The sequence below is a fragment of the Phyllobates terribilis genome, unplaced genomic scaffold (genome assembly GCF_046119375.1).
Source record: "Phyllobates terribilis strain yellow unplaced genomic scaffold, ASM4611937v1 Scaffold_136__1_contigs__length_4911898, whole genome shotgun sequence".
Lineage (NCBI taxonomy): Eukaryota > Metazoa > Chordata > Amphibia > Anura > Dendrobatidae > Phyllobates > Phyllobates terribilis.
Window position 1 is genome coordinate 2,010,257 of NW_027362896.1, and position 7,249 is coordinate 2,017,505.

Here is a 7,249-nt window from a genome sequence, read left to right on the forward strand (position 1 = left end):
GAGCCGCGTGTGTACGAGGTGTACGGAGCGGAGCCGCGTGTGTACGAGGTGTACGGAGCGGAGCCGCGTGTGTACGAGGTGTACGGAGCAGAGCCGCGTGTGTACAAGGTGTACGGAGCGGAGCCGCGCGTGTACGAGGTGTACGGAGCGGAGCCGCGCGTGTACGAGGTGTACGGAGCGGAGCCGCGTGTGTACGAGGTGTACGGAGCGGAGCCGCGTGTGTACGAGGTGTACGGAGCGGAGCCGCGTGTGTACGAGGTGTACGGAGCAGAGCCGCGTGTGTACGAGGTGTACGGAGCGGAGCCGCGCGTGTACGAGGTGTACGGAGCAGAGCCGTGTGTGTGCGAGGTGTACGGAGCGGAGCCGCGTGTGTACGAGGTGTACGGAGCGGAGCCGCGCGTGTACGAGGTGTACGGAGCAGAGCCGCGTGTGTACGAGGTGTACGGAGCGGAGCCGCGCGTGTACGAGGTGTACGGAGCGGAGCCGCGTGTATGCGAGGTGTACGGAGCGGAGCCGCGTGTGTACGAGGTGTACGGAGCGGAGCCGCGCGTGTACGAGGTGTACGGAGCGGAGCCGCGCGTGTACGAGGTGTACGGAGCAGAGCCGCGCGTGTACGAGGTGTACGGAGCGGAGCCGCGCGTGTACGAGGTGTACGGAGCGGAGCCGCGCGTGTACGAGGTGTACGGAGCAGAGCCGCGCGTGTACGAGGTGTACGGAGCAGAGCCGCGCGTGTACGAGGTGTACGGAGCAGAGCCGCGCGTGTACGAGGTGTACGGAGCGGAGCCGCGCGTGTACGAGGTGTACGGAGCGGAGCCGCGCGTGTACGAGGTGTACGGAGCGGAGCCGCGCGTGTACGAGGTGTACGGAGCGGAGCCGCGCGTGTACGAGGTGTACGGAGCGGAGCCGCGCGTGTACGAGGTGTACGGAGCGGAGCCGCGCGTGTACGAGGTGTACGGAGCGGAGCCGCGCGTGTACGAGGTGTACGGAGCGGAGCCGCTTGTGTACGAGGTGTACGGAGCAGAGCCGCGTGTGTACGAGGCGTACGGAGCGGAGCCGCGTGTGTACGAGGCGTACGGAGCGGAGCCGCGTGTGTACGAGGCGTACGGAGCGGAGCCGCGTGTGTACGAGGCGTACGGAGCGGAGCCACGCGTGTACGAGGCGTACGGAGCGGAGCCGCGTGTGTACGAGGCGTACGGAGCGGAGCCGGGCGTGTACGAGGTGTACGGAGCGGAGCCGGGCGTGTACGAGGTGTACGGAGCGGAGCCGCGCGTGTACGAGGTGTACGGAGCGGAGCCGCGTGTGTACGAGGTGTACGGAGCGGAGCCGGACGTGTACGAGGTGTACGGAGCGGAGCCGCGCGTGTACGAGGTGTACGGAGCAGAGCCGGGTGTGTACGAGGTGTACGGAGCGGAGCCGCGCGTGTACGAGGTGTACGGAGCGGAGCCGCGCGTGTACGAGGTGTACGGAGCGGAGCCGCGCGTGTACGAGGTGTACGGAGCGGAGCCGCGCGTGTACGAGGTGTACGGAGCGGAGCCGTTTGTGTACGAGGTGTACGGAGCGGAGCCGGGTGTGTACGAGGTGTACGGAGCGGAGCCGGGTGTGTACGAGGTGTACGGAGCGGAGCCGCGTGTGTACGAGGTGTACGGAGCGGAGCCGCGTGTGTACGAGGTGTACGAAGCGGAGCCGCGCGTGTACGAGGTGTACGGAGCGGAGCCGCGCGTGTACGGAGCGGAGCCGCGCGTGTACGAGGTGTAAGGAGCGGAGCCGGGCGTGTACGAGGTGTGCGGAGCCGCGCGTGTACGGAGCGGAGCCGCGCATGTACGAGGTGTACGGAGCGGAGCCGCGCGTGTACGAGGTGTACGGAGCGGAGCCGCTCGTGTACGAGGTGTACGGAGCGGAGCCGCGCGTGTGCGAGGTGTACGGAGCGGAGCCGCGCGTGTGCGAGGTGTACGGAGCGGAGCCGCGTGTGTACGAGGTGTACGGAGCGGAGCAGCATGTGTACGAGGTGTACGGAGCGGAGCCGCGTGTGTACGAGGTGTTCGGAGCGGAGCCGCGTGTGTGCGAGGTGTGCGGAGCGGAGCCGCGTGTGTGCGAGCTGTGCGGAGCCGCGTGTGTACGAGGTGTACGGAGCGGAGCCTCGTGTGTACGGAGCGGAGCCTCGTGTGTACGAGGTGTACGGAGCGGAGCCGCGTGTGTACGAAGTGTACGGAGCGGAGCCGCGTGTGTACGAGGTGTACAGAGCGGAGCCGCGTGTGTACGATGAGTACGGAGCGGAGCCGCGTGTGTACGAGGTGTACGGAGCAGAGCCGCATGTGTACGAGGTGTACGGAGCGGAGCCACGTGTGTATGAAGTGTACGGAGCGGAGCCGCGTGTGTACGAGGTGTACAGAGCGGAGCCGCGTGTGTACGATGAGTACGGAGCGGAGCCGCGTGTGTACGAGGTGTACGGAGCGGAGCCGCGTGTGTACGAGGTGTACGGAGCGGAGCCGCGTGTGTACGAGGTGTACGGAGCGGAGCCGCGTGTGTACGAGGTGTACGGAGCGGAGCAGCGTGTGTACGAGGTGTACGGAGCGGAGCCGCGTGTGTACGAGGTGTACGGAGCGGAGCCGCGTGTGTGCGAGGTGTGCGGAGCGGAGCCGCGTGTGTACGAGCTGTGCGGAGCCGCGTGTGTACGAGGTGTACGGAGCGGAGCCGCGTGTGTACGGAGCGGAGCCTCGTGTGTACGAGGTGTACGGAGCGGAGCCGCGTGTGTACGAAGTGTACGGAGCGGAGCCGCGTGTGTACGAGGTGTACGGAGCGGAGCCGCGTGTGTATGAAGTGTACGGAGCGGAGCCGCGTGTGTACGAGGTGTACAGAGCGGAGCCGCGTGTGTACGATGAGTACGGAGCGGAGCCGCGTGTGTACGAGGTGTACGGAGCGGAGCCGCGTGTGTACGAGGTGTACGGAGTGGAGCCGCATGTGTATGAGGTGTACGGAGCGGAGCCGCACGTGTACGAGGTGTACGGAGCGGAGCCGCGCGTGTACGAGGTGTACGGAGCGAGCCACTCGTGTTCGAGGTGTACGGAGCGGAGCCGCGCGTGTGCGAGGTGTATGGAGCGGAGCCGCATGTGTTCGAGGTGTACGGAGCGGAGCCGTGTGTGTATGAGGTGTACGGAGCAGAGCAGCGTGTGTACGAGGTGTACGGAGCGGAGCCGCGTGTGTGCGAGGTGTGCGGAGCGGAGCCGCGTGTGTACGAGCTGTGCGGAGCCGCGTGTGTACGGAGCGGAGCCGCGTGTGTACGAGGTGTACAGAGCGGAGCCGAGTGTGTACGATGAGTACGGAGCGGAGCCGCGTGTGTACGAGGTGTACGGAGCGGAGCCGCTTGTGTATGAGGTGTACGGACAGAGCCGCTTCTGTGCGGTGCGGAGCCGCGTCAGTCATATATATACAGGTGCTTCTCACAAAATTAGAATATCATAAAAAAGTTAATTTATTTCAGTTCTTCATTACAAAAAGTGAAACTCATATATTATATAGAGTCATTAAACACAGAGTGATCTATTTCAAGTGTTTATTTCTGTTAATGTTGATGATTATGGATTACAGCCAATGAAAACACAAAAGTCGTTATCTCAGTGAATTAGAATAATTAACAAAAAACACCTGCAAAGGCTTCCAATGCATTTAAAAAGGTCCCTTAGTCTGTTTCAGTAGGCTCCTCAGTTATGGGGAAGACTGCTGACTTGACATATGTCCAGAAGGCAGTCATTAACACACTGCACAAGGAGGGTAAGCCACAAAAGGTCATTCCTAAAGAAGCTGGCTGTTCACAGAGTGCTGTATCTGAGCATATTAATGGAAGGTTGAGTTGAAGGAAAAAGTGTGGTAGAAAAAAGTGCACAAGCAACCGGGATAACTGCCGCCTTGAAAGGATTGTTAAGAAAAGGCCATTCAAAAATTTGGGGGAGACATACAAGGAGTGGACTGCTGCTGGAGTCATTGCTTCAAGAGCTACCACACACAGACGTATCCAGGACATGGCCTACAAGTGTCGCATTCCTTGTGTCAAGGCACTCATGACCAATAGACAACGCCAGAAGCATCTTACCTGGGCCAAGGAGAAAAAGACCTGGACTGATGCTCAGTGGCCCAAGGTGTTGTTTTCAGATGAAAGTAAATTTTGCATTTCATTTGGAAATCAAGGTCCCCGAGTCTGGAGGAAGAGTGGAGAGGCCACAATCCAAGCTGCTGGAGGTCTAGTGTGAAGTCTCCACCATCAGTGATGGTTTGGGGGGCCATGTCATCTGCTGGTGGAGGTCCACTGTGTTTTATCAAGACCAAAGTCAGCGCCGCCGTCTACCAGGAAATTTTAGAGCAATTCATGCTTCCCTCTGCCGACAAGCTTTTTGGAGATGGAAATGTCATTCTCCAGCAGGACTTGGCCCCTGTCCACACTGCCAAAAGTACCAATACCTGGTTTACACACAACAATATCACTGTGCTTGATTGCCAGCAAACTCGCCTGACCTTAACCCCATAGAGAATCTATTATAGAAAGTCTATGGGGTATTGTCAAGAGGAAGATGAGAGACACCGAACCCAACAATGCAGACGAGCTGAAGGCTGCTATCAAAGCCACCTGGGCTTCCATAACACCTCAGCAGTGCCACAGGCTGATCCCTCCATGCCACATTGCTGCATTGATGCAGTAATTGATGCAAAAGGAGCCCTGACCAAGTATTGAGTGCATTTACTGAATATACATTTCAGGAGGCCAATATTTTGGATTTTAAAATAATTTTTCAAGCTGTTGTTATAAAGTATTCTAATTTATTGAGATAATGACTTTTGTGTTTTCATTGGCTGTAAGCCATGATCATCAACATTAACAGAAATAAACACTTGAAATAGATCCCTCTGTGTGTAATGACTCTATATAATAGATCCCTCTGTGTGTAATGACTCTATATAATAGATCCCTCTGTGTGTAATGACTCTATATAATAGATCCCTCTGTGTGTAATGACTCTATATAATAGACCCCTCTGTGTGTAATGACTCTATATAATAGATCCCTTTGTGTGTAATGACTCTATATAATAGATCCCTCTGTGTGTAATGACTCTATATAATAGATCCCTCTGTGTGTAATGACTCTATATAATAGATCCCTCTGTGTGTAATGACTCTATATAATAGATCCCTCTGTGTGTAATGACTCTATATAATAGACCCCTCTGTGTGTAATGACTCTATATAATAGATCCCTTTGTGTGTAATGACTCTATATAATAGATCCCTCTGTGTGTAATGACTCTATATAATAGATCCCTCTGTGTGTAATGACTCTATATAATAGATCCCTCTGTGTGTAATGACTCTATATAATAGATCCCTCTGTATGTAATGACTCTATATAATAGATCCCTCTGTGTGTAATGACTCTATATAATAGATCCCTCTGTATGTAATGACTCTATATAATAGATCCCTCTGTGTGTAATGACTCTATATAATAGATCCCTCTGTGTGTAATGACTCTATATAATAGATCCCTCTGTATGTAATGACTCTATATAATAGATCCCTCTGTGTGTAATGACTCTATATAATAGATCCCTCTGTGTGTAATGACTCTATATAATAGATCCCTCTGTATGTAATGACTCTATATAATATATGAGTCTCACATTTTGTATTGAAGAACTGAAATAAATTAACTTTTTGATGATATTATAATTTTGTGAGAAGGACCTGTACATGTACAGCACATGCCGTGTCTCTCCCTTTGGTGCGAGCTGAGACCGGACCTTTCCGGGTCTCGACAGCTGATCTGTACAGCTGTCATGTGCGCCTAACAGCCACAGGTGGAATTGTGATCCACCCGCGGCTGTTATCATGTTATAAGCCTCTGTCAATCTCTGACAGCGGCATTTAACATTGTTGCGGTGGAAGGTCGTCATAAGTCCTGTCCATCGGCGCGAGTGTTACATGAGAATAAATTCAGGTCATTCTCCGCACATAAGAGCTGATGAGTGGGCTTGAATGTCTGACATCTGTGCCATCCTCCAAAACTTTGAGGATTCCAGCAAGATGGCAAGCGGTGATGACGTCATAATTTACGTCACCTTCTCGCTTCTCTGTCTATTGAAACGCTTGCTGTTCACAATTAAAGAGGAGGCATTGCAGGTGGAACAAGGAACTATACAGGGCTACACAGCCCAGCCTCATCTCCATGCGGATTGGTTGATAATGAGGGGGAGGAGAAGAACAAGGACAGTCGTCCTCTTGGTGAGGACAGACAAGTCTTGGCTGTCTCAGAAGTCTTGATACCCCTCTTTAAGTCTGTGGGAAAGCTGTAGGAGTTTCACTTAATGATGACCTTCAGTGGCCTAAACCGTGGCTTTGCTTATGCATGTTATTCTCAAAACACATTGCAGATCAGGCCATTGCCCAACTCTGTGGTCTTGAAATTCAAGTTGTCAAGAAAGATATTTGTGTGTGACTAAGCACCACCGAGAAGTGTGAGATGATGTTGGACGGGCTGCCATTGCTTATGGAACAAGCTGCATTACTGGACTTCCTGGGAGAAATGACAGCCGGAGTGGATACGGTTTCCCTCTATGCCAGTCCTTTTACCGACCTAAACAATATGGCTGAGGTGAAATACAACTGTCACTGGGAAGCAGTGTCTGACTGAAGAACATTGAGCCCACCAAAGGATTTGATTCTGAGGGACCACCTTTCTCTCCCACTCAAGAGCCTCATAGCAGCTGAAAGGTTTGCACTATGAACTCTCCTGAAGGAGTAGCCAGGGTTCTTTGGTGGATCCATCCAACCCTGCCGAAAAGCAGCCCTGGCTAAGAAAAGTCTGTGTGAAGGTTCCCGGACACTGTAAGGCTGCTTTTTTGCTGAGGAGGGAACTGGAGATCCTAGGGAAGCCCCTGCAAACACGGGGAGAACATACAAACTACTTCCAGATGTTGTCTTTGGTGGCATTTGAACCTAGGACTCTGGCAATGCAAGGCTACAGTGCTAACCACTGAGCTACCATACTGCTCTCTCTGTTCTCCCTCTGATATCTAACATGCTGGAGAAACTTGCACCTACTGGCACTGTCTTCAGCTCCTTTGTGAGAAACTATTGTTTGGGCAGCCACTGAGTCTACCAAATAAAATTCCTGAGAAGGAAATTGTGGATGGCTTTGCTTCTGGTACTGGGTGCACTGCTAATACCATGGCGTTGTGCCATAATTCACTGGAAACATTCC